The following is a 15642-nucleotide window of genomic DNA, read 5'->3' as shown; positions in this document are numbered from 1 at the left end:
ATAGAAGGTGAATTGTGTTTTTCGGCTGGGGTTGCTTGGAGACAGTGTGACGAAGCTCTGCGGTGAATATCTAACTTGTACAATGATGTAGTGACAAACTGGTGACATGTAGTTGGCAGCAGTGCACCTTTGGATGAGAGATCACCTGTGATGGGCAGAGCTCAGAGGGAGAGGAAAGGAGTTTACGAGACAGAAAATGGCGCTACAAGAGTGAAGTTCCCAGCAGCTCACAGCAGCGCGCACTGAACCAGAGCATGTGTGGAACCTAAGTTGACTATTGAGAGTGTCACGATGGTGAGATAAAACAATAAAAAAAAAAAAAACGGGGACAGCGCTGACACTTTGGCATGTCTGGGAGGAGGAGGAAGTTGCATACTGTATGTGGAGAATGACGGGGAGAGACTTGGAGACGGCCAAAATACAGTAAGAAATCCATACAACTCTGACATAGATAACAAAATAATAATAATGTTGCCATCAAAAGTCTCAGTGTTGTTTTTGTAGTTTTATAGAAGGAAACCAATGTTGAGGTGTCCCTAAAGCAAAAAAAAAATGCTTCAAAGTCACTAATAAGTTTTGTCAGAAAAAGCCATTTTTCTCAGCTTTTTTCACAAACTGGCAATTTGTGTGAAACTTCTCTATTCAACTGCTGATTACAGAAGAACAAAACAAGCTAGAAAAATATTTTTTTCTGATGAAAGTAGAGAGTCTAATCTTTCAGAATCTGGTTTCAGATGTCAGATTGTCATAATACAAAATATTCTGTGGGTCTTTAAATATCGGTGAAGGAAACCGAAGCTATCGTAAAAACAGCCCAAAGAAAGTCTAAACGCCCGGGTCTGAGGAAGCCTCAGGGCTTAACTGTCACTGTAGACTCATAGTAGGCAAAGCAGCAGCGCTGCTGAGTTTACTTGGCTTCTATAGCATGTCCTGTGTCTCAAGGGCTGGCGGTGTTGTGCCAAAGTCTGTGACCTGAAAAAATCTGTGACCGCTGCGGCTTCTCGGCGATAGAGAAAAATAGTGCTAAACCTCTTTGTAGCTACTAAGGAGCTATTTACTCCCCCTTAAACATGATGCTCCGGTGGGTGAAGTAAATGCAAACTGGAGAATAATTACAAACGTGTTTAAGGGGGAGTAAATGTCCGCCAAGAAGCCGCAGGGGTTGGAACTGTTGCCACCTGCGGTCACAGATTTTTTTGGGTCACAGATTTTGGCACAACACCGGCATTCGGCCGCCACTCGGCCCGGTTTTGGCTCTTGGTGACATCATCGACTAGTCGACGTTGACTCGACTAGTATACACATAAAGTTTACCTTTAAAATTATGTAGTCGTTCAACCCCTACTTGTTTGGTTGTTCGTCCTTTGTGTGAGTTTTCCCAAAACTACTCTCACTGTCTAAAGGCATGTCCATCTGAATCAGTAAATTCTCCAAATTAAGACTTTGGGGACAAACATATGGTCCAATATGAAAGTAATGAATAAGTGAGTAAATAAAGGAATCTGACACTATATACAGATATTTCTGATTTATGAAGAGTCTCAATACAAAATAATAGCATGAGAAGTAGGAGAGACGAAATGCTTTGCAATCATTTTAAAGTCTAAATGTTTTACCTGATTAACATCATTCACTGCATTTGAACCCAAAGGGTGTGTGAAGTCAGTCCTAGACCAAGTACCAGTAATATGGGCTACATTACATGTAGGACAACTTTGGACCTCAATAAGTATATCAGCAAATTATGATGGATTATTTCAATTATCTTGATTACATAATTTTCATGGTTTTAAATCAGTAACATTGTGATAATGCAAAGCCATGATGAGCAGGGCTCTTCGATGAAGCTTTCCGAGTTTCATTCACTTTCTTTTGCAACAGTTTCTCTCATATCCTGCCATAAATAATTGTAAAGAGTAACTCAACCCCAAACCCATTTTTTCTGCTGAATACATATGCATTTAGTTAAAATATTTTAGTAAAAAATATTTTGAGTAAAAACATTTTAATTTTGCGTATTTCGTTGTAAAATGTCAGAGTTACTGACCTCTAAGGGTTGAATGCCAGCTATTACAATTACATTTTGCTATTGGCTGAGACAGATTATTTGGATTATTGTCACCAACTTTCACTGTTGACCTCGCCCCTTCTATAACAGCTGGGACGAGAAAGGAGGGTTTCTTCCAATCACAGCTCTCAGTGAGCATTCATTCACACCTCAAATGCGGAACTCCTTTCTTCAGTGGAGTTTTTGACTCTGTGCTTCTATAAAGAGCTGATTCTGGTCTAATCAAAGGGTTCATTAAGCTATGTGTGTATGTACAGACACATCATGTGCGTATTCATGTTTCTGTCGACGTGCATGTACGTTTTATTGCTACGTGCGTGAGGTGGTGGAATGTTAATGGTGGGAGAGCAGGGCTGTGGAGCTGTGTGTGACCTTCATGTGATGATTGTGTGTGCCTGTGATTATATGACACATCTCAGCAGTGAACTGAGATGTGTGTACAGATACATCATGTGTGTATTCCCGTCTCTCTGCGCACAGCGTTGACCGCCTGCCTGACTGGGTGTGTCTTACTGCTGCAGAAGTAATGCCCATAATCAAGGCATTTTTCAAATTTCGCCACTAGTGGCAGGTCAGCAGAAAGCAGGGGTCTAGTTACACTTTAACCAGAAATTTCAACCATCATTCAGCTCTGTGACAAATGGCAAAAATAAAATATTTACCATTTTGTTTGTTGATGTTTAGAGTCTGGAGAAACGTGTCTTTTGCTTGGTATTATGCAAATATTAGGACAGCAGCATGTTGTAGTGGGAGTTGAACAATCAGCCCTGGTACAAGATACTTCCTTCCCATTATTTGCATAAGGCAAAAATACATTCTGGTTTTTGTGGAATGCCCAAAGAATCAAATCATTGAGAAATGATTGTGTGATTATGAATGTCATTCTCTGGCATATTATACATGGTGTGACTTGCCTTCCCCCTGGTGTGAGTAAAAGTAGGCCCCGGCAGACCCCTGTGCAGGATGAGGTGCATCTAAAGGTGAATGAACGAGGTAGTGCATCTATTCTCCCATTCTGAAATAATTGTTCTTCATACAATTCAAAACCAAATTATTTCGGCTGTTGTCATTAGATTGTATCAAATATCAAGTGATACTAAATATTAAATTATTAAATGTCTTTACATTAATTCCTCTTGTGGTTTCAGCCCTTGGTGCATTATTGCCCAGAAACTTTTGTTTTAGACAATATCGGAATTGCACACAAACCATAGGATGTTTTGAATTTTCAAAATCCCCACAGCTACAATCGTACATTCCTCTGTGGTTAAAAAAAAAAAAAAAAAAAAAAAAACAAGTGAAAAAGCAGAGAAAAAATGGACAAATAGATCTTTCCTTCCCAGTAAATCTGGTTTCCTAAAGAGGACGGGGATCTAGCTGGGGCTCGCTTGGCCTAGTTTCCTTCATTTATCATGTGGTTTGTCCTCCTGGGAACACTGGATGTACAATATATGGAGGGAGTTCAGCCACGCTTGGCCTGTCACCTAAAGACAGCAGAGAAATGGCTGCACTCAGGCGGCAAGAGGAGATGGGTGGAAAGTTAAGTCTCTGATGGTAAGAAAAGGAGCGAGTGTAAAAACGGTCAGGTCATTCCCTGCCTCAATCTTTACACTCCATTTTCTCATAGCCCGCATGTTTTTTTTCTGCTTGTTGAAGACCCTGCAGATGTTTCTGCCATATGGTTTCAGAATTCAGAAAGAAATGATCCAGATGGATTGTCATATTTCTGTCTTCCCTCCTCCCCCTCTGCCATGCCTTCGAGCTGCTGTCACTGCCTGAGCTCCAGCAGGTAGATATCTGTAATTACCAAGGAGGAGGAAAGGCATGTGCTGGATTGCCCTGAAGGCGTTTTTTATGTTGAGGAATGCAAACAAACACACAAAGTGAGAGTTAGAACATGAGGCGAAACAACTTTAACAAAAGAACAACAAAATACACATGAAAGATTTACAACTCCAGGTTTAGTTTTTTAAGCACAGATTTTTTTGTTCATACTTTACTCCACATTTCACAAATTTGCCCAATTACTTATTAGCAACTGGAGCTTGTTGCTAACTTACTACTACGTAACTCGGTTGCGACAGTTGTGAAGATGAAGGTGTTTCCAAATAAAGGTTATTCTTCTGCTTTCTCCGCAAAAACCATCAAATTTAATGTGGGCAGGGGCACTGATTGATGTTTTTGCTGGGGAGAGCTCACTAGAGGTGTGTAAATTTATCCAAAAATATTGAATGTATCGATACCAATGTTGCGATCTGTACTGAATAATACTATAATAAAAAGATTAATCCTTTAGTTTGGTTTTTGCTCCTGTGCGCACTGACTGCTGCAGTCCCAGAATATACTGTACTAGAATATAGTATATCCAGGTTGATAAGAGTGGTCAAATTCACCATTAGTTAATATTAACATTAAAAGTTCAACTGTCCAACCTCATTTTTCTCCACTATGATGGTCAAAATCTGTGCTTGTGAGGATGTTGTTCAGTGACAACGTGGACCTGTCTCTTAATTTTATATTTTATTTTCACTCTGCACTTCATAGCAAAATTATTTTCTCATCCACATTCCTTATATTTTTTCCAAAAGGCTGGACATATATTTTTTCTCTTTCATGGGTCTTTCCACAATATCTACAGTCAATCTGCTCATCTTTAGTTATCTTTGAGCTGTACTTTAATGTGTGGACTTCCTCAATCACCTGCCCCTGTAGAGTCCATGCCTGCTAGCATCCTCACATCTGTCACATATTTGTCCACAGATTCATCCCTTCCATGGTTGCGGACAAAAAACCTGTATCTTTCAACAGTCTCATTTATTTTCAGGTTGCAGTGTCTATCAAACAGTGTTATCATATAACTCACAGTATTTCTTGCTGATGAGCTGTCAATCAAGGTCTCCAATAGCTCTCTGCCGCTCTCACCAATGAGGTTGTAAAACAGTTTCACTTTCATACACCGTATGAAACCAAAAGTTCCAATGCCTAAGCTCTCTGTGTGCTACATATAATGTGGTTGAAAATTGGCATAGAGGTACCTGAGGGCCTGTAGAACATGAATGTGTTGGAGTTTGCTGAAAACAGTTAGATTTTCAATGAATTTTTGGTACAATACACCTCTACAGTACTGTTGGTGTGATTTATGCTTGCAACTGAGGTGTACTGGAATGCACCATTATGCATTTTTGGTACAATACGCCTGTACAGTACTGTTGGTGTGATTTGAGGTGTACTTGAACGCACCATGAAGCTCCCGTCGGCTTCTGATGACAATATGCGATGTAAACGGGTATTTTACTTTAAACCGCTGATTATCCCCGACTTATTAACTTGAGCCCCAAGTTAATATCTCATGCCCTCGACTTCAAGAAATGTCGGAGTGCTACTTTCACCATTGACCGCCCCCAGCATTTCAGAGCGTTGTTTTCACATTATTTTGAGACCTAATTTTATATACTTAGCTATTTTTTTCATCTTTCAAATTTGGCTCAGTGGTCAATGACACATGTTTCTGTGGTGTGACAAACTCAAAACATAAATGTATTTCTGCTTTACACGGACTTTAAGCGCTCCACAGTGAGTGATTATCACAACAGCAGCGGAGTTCGTCAGCTGTTTCAAACATTCACCAGAGCTTTCCTCTCCTCCTCACCACTACTGATTACAAGAATAGTCCTTTCAAGATGATAGTCCATTGTTTTGTCCAACTGCTGCGTCGTATTGTGTCACACAAACACTTATATAATGGGTACTAAAACTGGAACTGATTGTAACTGCTTATGGGCACTACTTCGTGGCTGCCCACTGCTTCAGGGCTTAAATGCAGAGAACGCATTCCGTGTATGAAGTTTTACATTAATGACAATAAAGTATAATGTATATTCTATATTAAATCGGAGTGTTTGTTTTACTTGTGAGGTAGTTTGAGAGGGAGAAATTTTCATAATACTGCCCCTTTAACAAAGATAAAAGACCACATTGAGAACTGTTTTCACTTTTATTTTTATTGTAGTTTTGAAGCAGCAGCTGGACAATAACATACTGTTTCCTCTTGGTCTGTGGAGCAGTAGAAGGCGAGAGGAACTAATCACCAGTAAATAAAGCCCAGTAAAACAATAACCAGGAATAAATATTTGCTCCCTGGTAAAAATATTAGCTCCAACAACTGGTACAATTATAAACTTGATATTACAGCCTGAACATGCAGTACGGGCCCACATTTACTCCGTCTCCGGGTTTTAGTGTCACCCGTCCGGTAAAGCCGGTTTTGTTTGACGATGACCGTGTGTGTAACAAGTCTGTGTCCGTGTGAATGTCCGCGTCATAAGGCGTCCGTCGATGAACTCTTTTCATTATGTCTTCTGAGGTTCTTATTAAATAAATAGTCTCGGCTCTAGCCATTTTGGATTATGTCGTCAACGTGCGTCATTGCGACTGGCCGAGCAGGCGAAGAACCACCGGAATTAATTTAAAGCGGATTTAAATGTTTACAAGATAGAGGACTTATTTAATTTTGAATTAAAATTGGAATAAACCGGCCACCTAATTCGAATTTCAGTTTAATTGGGAATTAAATTTGCATTTGGAATTAAGTGTTTAGAAGGTCAGTTTAAAGCGGATTTAAATGTTATTCTGAATAAAAGAGGAATTGAAATTCCAATGTAAACGCAGTCATTGTGTTTCTGTACTAGATCAGTGTAGCTGCCAAATGATAATGATGAATTAGAATACAGAATAACAGCAGGAGTTGGACTTTTTTCATTATGCAGGTTAGTTAGTATTAAACCCATAGCAGCCAGTTAAAGGAGCTGCCAGGGCTTTCAAATTCCCAGATCTTAGTCCAAACCAGCATCTGTGATGTGTTCTGCACAAACAAATCTGATTAATGGTAGCTTCTTCCATCATCAGAACTAAAGTCCAAATTTCAATGTACGCTTTTAGAAGCCGAGTGTCAATGCAGGTAGACAGTGCAGGTATAGCATAATGTTGGCATTAAACAGTAAAATTAAAGTAGTGCTGGTGTTCAAAATAAAATGTCAAATTATTGTAAAAGATTGCATGCAATCAAAAATTGTTTGTTACACATTCTATCTGAGATTCAATTCTATTGAATTCAATTCAACTTTAGTTATATAGCGCAAATTACAACTAAAGTCATCTCAAAGCACTATCAAAATATGAAATTCGTAAGAAAAAAAATCCAACGAATCCACATGAACAAGCATCAGCGACAGTGGGAAGAAACAACTCCCTTTTAACAGGAATAAATCTCCAGCAGAATCAGGCTCAGGGGTGACAGCCATCTGCTTTGACTGGTTGGGGGAAGTGGACAGATCAGGAACTGTCAGCTCCAGCTTCAAGACACCTGAAACAAAAAAGAGAGAGAAGGGCAAGGAGAAGGCACAAACTGCAGAAAAACATGATACAGTATTAGCATGTTGTTGGGCTTTCTTCCTAGTGGTTAGATTAACGCTTATTAGAAAGGCAACAAATCTCCTCCTTTAGATTAGTAAGCTAGCGGCGACTCCATGGTTTGTAAATACAACCGTTACAGACGAGCCCATGTCCACTCTAGTGGTTAGGTTAATGCTATTATACGGCATATGCTTTAGAAAATAAGTAGGTTTTGAGTTTAGCCTTAAAGGTGGAGAGGGTAGCTGCCTCCCGTACTAAGACAAAGAGCTGGTTCCAAAGGCGTCTGATGGCGAATGGATCGCTGATAGCATGACCCTCCGTTGTCAGGGGTGGCTGGCATTGAAACAACCCCGCAGCAGGCAGAGTGGAGCGATGTTTGCCGAAGGCTGTAGAGCTGTCAGTGGAACCAGAGTGCCTCTGTACTGCTGCTCTGAGAAGTTTTTGACGGCCTACAGAGGATTTTGACCGATGGGAATTCAGCTCAAACGGTGGTGAAGGCGTTTTCTTGGTGGTTGTTTCAGTCGGCTGAATTGGATGGAGTTTGTCTCTATTTTTGTATGAGGACTTCAAAACGATTACGGAGAGTGAGCGGAGGAGGGATGCCGTTTTTCATTTTTTTCTCTCGTCCACGCGCAGCAACTTCAGCCCATGAAGGCTGGCGCGGTGTGGAACAGGACAGTCTTGAACTCGGATTCTCCCAGGGAACTGTATCGTTGTCACGTAGAATACTATGAAAGAAAGACGACAGCGCTATTGACTGTTGTACGACCATGTCTGTGTATTTGGTGAGTAACTCATCTTTCTTTTTTTGCTCGTTAGAAAGGCTACAAACCTCTTCCTTGGTAATTTCCTTGTTGGCGTTTAATAATAAAATGTCTATCAATGATGGTGGCTGAGGAGCGGCATCTCCACTGTCTGTAGATGTGGCTATCTTGTTCGCCAATTGTTGATCACACAAAGAAATCAGGCCCCCAGCCTGATGATGATCAAATGACAAATGATAATGGCAGGAAGCAACAGAGACACCAACTTACAATTTATTACATAGACAGCACAAGGTGTGTGTGTGTGTGTGTGTGTGTGTGTGTGTGTGTGTGTGTGTGTGTGTGTGTGTGTGTGTGTAAACAGCCTGCTAAATGAAATTGCATGGGGTTTGCTGCTATATGTGTTAAATTATAGTGTTGGCAGTGTGAATTGAATTAAAGTGTGTTGTGTGTGATAAGCGTGTGCATGTGATGAATGGCCTTTAAGCTAACATTGTCAGCCTCTGAAGGAAAGTCTGTGTGCATAGCTTATATTATTAGGACGGACACAAGAGTAAATCTTGTTGGTGGCAGTTTGGGCTGGGGACAAACATGTTCTCTGTAAACCAAATTGTTGCAGTAAAAATGTGTTTTTAAATGACTTTCTATGTAATTTAATGAACACTGCATGTTTCTCTGTCCCTATAGGAGCTTAACTTACAATAGGTCACCATTTTTTGTGGGTTTTGCAATGACAAAATGTAAACCTTTTCAGAAAATTTACAAAGCTTCTTTTTTTATTTCGGCTGAATGGATTGTCTATCTGCATCTGAGCTAAGGAAATATGGGTACAAACCCAACTTGATCAAGTTCTTTGCAACATAAAAGGCAAAGAATAGCAATTGTGCTTAAATTCTGTCAAGAAAAGTTTTAGCTGGCAAGAAAGGTTTTAGGGGTATAATTGAGATTATTTTGTCTGACTTCACCCTTCATGATGCCACATTCACTATTCACCTGTTCATTTGTCTCTCCTTTAGTGTTTTTTTTCTTGCCTTATTTTGTTATTGCAATTAAATTAAATAATTTATTTTGTTACATAATTGTGACCATCACCAGCCCTACCTAAGGGTAAGAAAAACTTTATTAAAGGGAGAATATAAATGGAGAGGGCAGTGTGAGAGGGAAGGGAACAGGGAAGAGAACGTCAGGGTAGAAAAATCCACTGTTTTAAGGTGAGTGCAATGTGATGTTATAGTTGTTCATATTGTGCTTATTGAGTTGTGTAATCAGTTAAGCCAGTTTGGTGACAAGTGTGGAGAAATTGAAGTGGGTGACACAGCACCCGGCTTAAGTATAATGGTGGTAGCCGTGAACAGAGGGAAGAAGTGAGTGGTTATACGCGAAACTGGTATTTGGGATCAAGGCATCTAAGGATAAGCCCAGTACAAGCTTATCCTACAGCCCAAGGCATCCACAACCAATATTTGTGCAAGGGCCACTTCTGCAAACCCAAGCACCGCCCCAGGATCGAAAGTGCAGCCAGGCCGGCAGCAACAACAGAAGCTAAGGAGGACCCAGCACACCTATCCACACTAAGGGTGAGTATTGGCAAGGATGTTGCAATATGATACGCATCACGATACTTGGGTCACGATGCGATATTCTGTTATTCTACCCAGTTAATATCAAAATTAAACGTAGAGATGAAAAATCAAGTTGTTGTATATGTTCATCGTAAGATATTGATCTTTCAGAGGACAAAAAGTGTCAAAACTATTTGCTTCAAAGCATCCTATTTATTAGTAGTGTCAGGGCAAAAATTGTTAGTTATGTTTATTAACATATTTACTCATAGACCTTATACTTTTTAAGGCTTTAAGTTGAGACTTTTCATTTCTGCTGTCTCATGTTTTCTGCTCTCTTCTCGAGGTCAGCTTCCAAAAACACATCTTATCCCTCAGACACAGAGCCATCACACACTCACATGCCTGCACTCACATAGTCACACATACACACCCAATACACATCCATTCATACACACAAACACCATACACGCACACACCTCCAACACTCACGACAATCAGGAGATACCAGAGAACTGGTTGTTTTGACCTAAAGAAGAAACTGTCTCTTTTCACCCTCTTCTTTCACCTCCTCTCTGTCCTTTTTTTCTCCTGGGGGGAGGAGGGAGGGGGACTGAGGGGGAATATACGTGATGAGTTAGAACTGTGGGCCACTCGATCATCTGACGTCCGCCCGGGCGGTCACTAATTTTTGTCCATCTTTGTGCTCTTTTTTATTTAGTTTTATAATAAACCTTTTTTTATAAAATCATCAATGCCCCGACTGGACTCCATCATTCAACCAGAGCATAAATCATGTCTCCAAATGAGGTCAACCGCAAATTTGCCGTGACAGTAGTTTTTGCACATTTTCACTGAAAAAAAGAAATTGCAGTGTTACACACTGCCATCATAAAATAAAGTGCAACAAGTACATTTTCACTGAAACTACTGTGTAGAAGTCTCAAAGTAACTATGACAACATAATGACGGCATTGTAACAACTGTAAGTGAGAATATTAAGGATAAATCATCCTGAGCTACTGATAATGCACAAAAATAAGAAAAAACAATTTATCCTATTGTGTCTTAAACACTGATCTGAACAAATTATATAAAAATAAAATGACTGTACATGTATAAATATTGCAGGCATTACACACTGCCATCATAAAATCAAGTTCATCAGATAACACATTGAAAGCATTGTAATCACTGAAATATTGATTAAATGTAAAAAATAAAATAAATCTATTTTTTAAATAAAAAAATCGGCACCCAAAAAATCGTGATATATCGTGAAATTGATTTTTTTCACACCCCTAATCCACACACAGTTGTTATTGATTTCAGCCAAAAAAATTGGCACATTACAGTAAAACACTTGGCTATTTAAGTGGCTATTGTGATTGTGAGTCCGTCTTAGCGCTTCAGGCTGTGTGTTTATCACAGCAGCAGCAGTAGCTGCAGAGTAATGCAGCTGCTTCACTTACCGGAGCTGCTAAGTCACTTTCTTCTCCTCCTCAACTCTGTTAACTACAGGAATAGTGCATTTAAGGTGAAAATCATTTGTTTTGTCCAACCGATCTGTCGCATTGTGTCACAAACAAGGCAGATCAAGTCAAAGGTGATACAAGGCGATATAACAGATACTAAAAATGGAACGGCTCAGCGCATTGAAAAATTGCTTGTGTGGGCGTGGTTTGCAGGGGGCGTCGCTTGTACTGTACCCGCGGCTGCAGTTGAATGTACTTGCATTTGGCACTTCCTAGAGGGGGTGGTTCGGACTTCAGTGATGTCAATAAAGTCTGACCGCTCGTTTTTCAGAGGAGGGCAGAGCAGCAGCTAAGATCGCAGGATTAGTGAGGATTTCTCAGAGATGCAAGAAGGAAGCCCAATTATACTTTGGGGGATGTTTTTGATAAGGAATTAACATTGTAAGAAGATTAAAAGCTCAAAAAAGTTAATCTATTACTCTGTGCTATCACACACAAACCCTTTGTCCAGTCATATGCAACATCAACTATAATAGTACATATTTGATTCAGTGTGAGGACAGTTTCAAAACATCGGTATGTATTTTATTAGAACACACACTTAAACCTGTGTTAAAAATGTAGCCAATCAAGAAGCAATTTGATGAAGAAACATATTGTTCTATATTTTCCAACATATAGGCCACTATTTTTTAATTTCATTGTGAAGATACAAGTAAATTTCCATTAACTCGAACTGGAGTATAGCAGTATGCCTAACTGCACATTGTGATTGGCTTAGTTGTTTGAAGGGCACCCTCATCAGCCACTAGACTGTGGCCTATGTGACAGAGCGGTCTTCATTTTTATGAGACAGTTAACGTACATGTTCATTGTTTTATTGCTTCGTCACATCATACAGATTATAGATTTTGTAAAATACATTAACCGCTTGACCACTGCATCAGCTGTCAGCTCTTGATCCTTATCTCCACATAGCATTAACCTAAATATAAAGAAAGAGAAGCACTCTTCATGACTATTTTTGTTCATAAATGATTGTAAGAACCCTTTTCTAACAATCTGTGGAGGTAAATTTCAGCATCCTGCATTTACAGTGAAGAAAAATGACTTTGTGTTGGTCATATCACTGGCTGTTGCACTAAAAAGACACAGCCCACTGTCTCCAAATCCTCGCTTCTGATTGGTCAATCACACACACGGGGGAGCGGGGAGGGGAGGGGCCATTTCTACGAGCATAAATCAGTTTTGCTACAGACGTTTCGCAAAATGTGTTGCAAAACTCAAGCAGCGCTAATTCACACGAGAAAAGTAGTTTGTGCATCTGTTGCGGTAGATTGGAGAAGTTGTAACCGGAGAGTTGTGGTTGTAAATGATCATTTACGCAAGTAATTAAAAACATGTGAATAAATGATGGATTACAAGTTTGCAGCTGTAACTTTATGTCTAAATATCAGTCTCTAAATTGTTTCCATCATTTGTGACATTAAATTTATTTCACGTGTTGGGATTTTTTATACGCAAGCTCAAATCACATTTTACAACTTCACATCACATTCTACAAGCTCTCACATCACATTTTACAAGCTCTCACATTTTGCAACATATCTACCTTCATACTATAGGACAGATTAGGGATGGCTTCCTGCCTATAAAAGCACAGGTGTGCAGAAGTTCAGAGTTGACTGACCTGGCCTTAGCTAAATGAAACACCGTGTTGAGATCCAAAGAAGTGAATAGCTGATGACCTTGGCTGGGCTAAATAAACCTCCATATTGAGATATAGTCTGGGTTGCCAGACCTTGTTTAATGGACATGCAGGAGGACTAGCTGTGGGGAGTGTACAGAGGATCCTCACGATTGCATGCAGTGTCTTACGGGTTGATTCAGGGGTGATTAACGCTTCAGTTTCCAACTGTGTGACCATAGTGGAAATCTGCCTATATGTTATTTTATTCTTTAATATTGTCTATCACTGAACTTTTATTAATCAGTGTTTTAGCTATTTATTACAGAGAAAAATAAATGTAATTGAAAGCTTTACTGTTGGTTCTGTCCCTGCTCTTTTAGGCCACCAGCAGTGAATATTTCTCAATAAACTGTTGTAGTGAATTCAATGCATGTCTCCTGCTATTTGTAAGGCAGTACTGGGGCAGGGCTGATAGCCCGTGGGTTCAATGGTCATGGTTACATTATGTTTTTTAATTTGGAATTAATTATTCAGAATAAATTATTCTGAATTAAAATGTTTTGCTTTGGTGTTTACATGTAAAATGTAATTCCAAATTGAGGTTTACATGGAAAACAGGTTTATTTGGCTTTATTCAATTCCGCTTTCAGTCTGGAGATTGGGAAGGCTTCTGATTGGACAGGGGGAGAACTCACAACAAAACTTTTCTTTTCGGCTACAACATAGAAGACCACACGAGAGCTGTTTTCAGATTTATTTTGATTGTAGTTTTTGAAGCAGCAGCTCAACAATAACACACGCTTTCACTTTGCTCCACGAAACAGAAGAGAGATAGTACAGCGGAGAAGAGAGATAGAAGGTCGTACTTTGGTCAATCAAAGCCAGCGGTTAATACAACGGCTGTTCTGCCTCCACTATACAGGACGAGGAGTAAAAAAGTAAACTTTATAATGATCCGCTGACCGCGCATCATTAGTGAAGCTCTGGTGCTTCATGCTCTGAGGGAGCCGTTTCGTTTGCCAACGTCCATGTGTATAATAAGTCCATGTGTCTGTGTGAATGCCCACATGTATGCTTCCATCCACTCATTTCATTAAATCCATGTCTTTTAAGGCTCTTATTAAAAAACATAGTCTTGGCTGGAGTCCGGGCGGCCATCCTGGCCTATGTCGTCACCAGCGCATCATTGCGGCATGTCGCGCATGCGCAGGACAACTGGAATTAACTTAAAGCGGAATTAGGTGTTTACAAGAAAGAGGAATTATTTAATTTGGAATTAAAACTGGAAAAAATCAATCAGCCACCTAATTCGATTTCAGTTTATTTGGAATTAAATTTGCATTGGGAATTAAGTGTTTCTCCATCAAAGAGAGAGATGTAAATAGACTTTTCAGGAGACAAAACCCCCGTAAGGCTTGTGGACCGGACTCTGTCTCTCCTTCCACCTTAAAGCACTGTGCTGATCAGCTGTCTCCAGTGTTCACAGACATTTTTAACACCTCACTGGAGACATGCACCGTACCAGCCTGTTTTAAGGCTTCCACCATCGTTCCTGTCCCTAAAATGCTGAGGATCACAGGACTTAATGACTACAGACCCATCGCTCTGACATCTGTGGTCATGAAGTCCTTTGAACGCCTCATGCTCTCCCACATCAAGGACATCACCGACCCCCACCTGGACCCCCTGCATTTTGCCTATAGATCCAACAGGTCTGTAGACAATGCTGTAAACCTGGCTCTCCACTTCATCCTCCAGCACCTGGACTCCCCAGGCTCCTACGCCAGGATCCTGTTTGTGGACTTCAGCTCTGCTTTCAACACTATAATCCCAGCTCTCCTTCAGGACAAGCTTTCCCAGCTGAACGTGCCAGACTCCACCTGCAAGTGGATCACAGACTTCCTGTCTGACAGGAAGCAGCACGTGATGCTGGGAAAAACCATCTCTGCTCCCCGGACCATCAGCACTGGATCTCCTCAGGGCTGTGTTCTTTCTCCTCTGCTCTTCTTTCTGTACACCAACAGCTGCACCTCCTCTCACCAGTCGGTCAAACTCCTGAAGTTTGCAGACGACACGACCATCATCGGTCTCATCTCTGATGGAGACGAGTCTGACTACAGGTGGGAGACAGACCGGCTGGTGTCCTGGTGCAGCCAGAACAACCTGGAGCTCAACGCTTTAAAGACAGTGGAGATGATAGCAGACTTCAGGAAGAACCCAGTCCCCCTCACCCCCCTCACCCTGGGAGACTCTACAGTGAGCTCTGTGGAGTACTTCTGCTTCCTGGGGACCATCATCACTCAGGACCTCAAAAAAGCTCAGCAGAGGATGTACTTCCTGCGGCAGCTGAAGAAGTTCAGTCTGCCAACAAAGATGATGGTGAACTTCTACAGCTCCATCATCCAGTCCATCCTCTGCTCCTCCATCACCATCTGGTACGCTGCAGCTAAGGCCAAGGACAAAGCCAGACTGCAGCGTATCATCCACTCTGCAGAGAAGGTCATCGGCTGCAATCTGCCCTCCCTCCAGGACCTGTACGCCTCCAGGATTTTGAGGCGTGCAGGAAAGATTGTGGCCGACCCCTCCCACCCCGGTCATAAACTGTTTCAATCTCTCCCTTCTGGAAGGAGGTTTCGGTCCATCAGGACCAGAACCTCCAGACACAAAAACA

The sequence above is a fragment of the Gouania willdenowi genome, chromosome 6 (assembly GCF_900634775.1).
Source record: "Gouania willdenowi chromosome 6, fGouWil2.1, whole genome shotgun sequence".
Taxonomy (NCBI): domain Eukaryota; kingdom Metazoa; phylum Chordata; class Actinopteri; order Blenniiformes; family Gobiesocidae; genus Gouania; species Gouania willdenowi.
The sequence above is the reverse complement of the archived record's forward strand: the minus strand, read 5'-3'. Positions refer to the sequence as shown.